Source organism: Priapulus caudatus, unplaced genomic scaffold (genome assembly GCF_000485595.1).
Source record: "Priapulus caudatus unplaced genomic scaffold, Priapulus_caudatus-5.0.1 Scaffold572, whole genome shotgun sequence".
NCBI classification, from domain to species: domain Eukaryota; kingdom Metazoa; phylum Priapulida; class Priapulimorpha; order Priapulimorphida; family Priapulidae; genus Priapulus; species Priapulus caudatus.
Window position 1 is genome coordinate 118,175 of NW_014577633.1, and position 1,000 is coordinate 119,174.

The 1,000-nt window shown below is 39.5% G+C and overlaps 1 long non-coding RNA gene across 1 annotated transcript in view; it reads left to right on the top strand.

Annotated features, from left to right (window-relative positions):
- The window catches only part of LOC106811768, a 3,758-nt gene extending 3,108 nt beyond the window's left edge, over positions 1–650 (top strand). Inside the window, exon 3 of the long non-coding RNA XR_001394197.1 lies at positions 639–650. This is a non-coding gene — a long non-coding RNA (uncharacterized LOC106811768). The remainder of the gene's footprint in view (positions 1–638) is intronic.
- The last annotated feature ends 350 nt before the right edge of the window (positions 651–1,000 follow it).

The window sequence follows — 1,000 nt, forward strand, 5'->3', positions numbered from 1 at the left end:
GACATCCATGTTTGCTCTCTCTCTCTCTTTCTCTCTCTCTCTCTCTCTCTCTCTCTCTCGCTCTCTCTTTGTCCCGCTGAACGAAGTTCGCGAGGGGACTATGAATATGAAATGTGTTCCGTACGTGTGTGCGTGTGTGCGTGTGTGCTCAAAATGTTAGAATTTGCTTCTTCTCAGTTTACACTTGCAACGCTCTCTTCAAAACCAATTTGATACATACGGTTGCGCATCAAAATCAAGTGCTGAGGAGAATGAAAGTGACCCAATAATCAATGAGCTAAACAAAGCATTTCTTGCTTTACAACAAAGTTACATTTGAGACAAAGAATTCCTTGGAGAACCAGTAAAAAAATTCACAAAGAAACTTCATGAACTAACTTTTAGAACGGATACTACGTTAGCTTCCGCGCTTCACTGCTTTGGCCGATACTCTGGGGTGGCACATGCTCTAGGCAAGAAAAAACAGAAATCTCTAGTCGGTATGAAGACAATTGGTATTCAGCCAACTGCAGCAGCTAGGAGAAAGATGGTTGGGGGCGGCAGAAACCGCATTGGTGCTGGCAGACCGTCAAAGGATTGTTTGAAAAATGTGAAAGAAAAGATGCCGTTCAGCTCTCAGATTATGCCTAGCCGCAAAGCCCAACATAACATTCATGAATGTGTTAAAAACAACCAATCTCTTGGTAAAACACACTCTACCAAGTAAACTGTAACAAGTAAAATTACTTGGATGTTGTTAGTGTTTTTATTTCAAATGTTTTTTTTAAGAACATTTGTCAGGATGCATGCTTTCAAGGAAAAAGACTGCATGTACGCGTAAATAATTTTGTCCTATGACAATGTGTGTGAAAATTACCTTCCATATAGAGTAGGTAACCAATATTGTCTGTGCTTTCTTAAGATAAAGTGGTACATCGCGAACATATCTCACAAAATTCATGCTCATAATAAAAAGTATATACATGTACAGATGTGTGTGTTGTGTTGTACTCCATTGTGT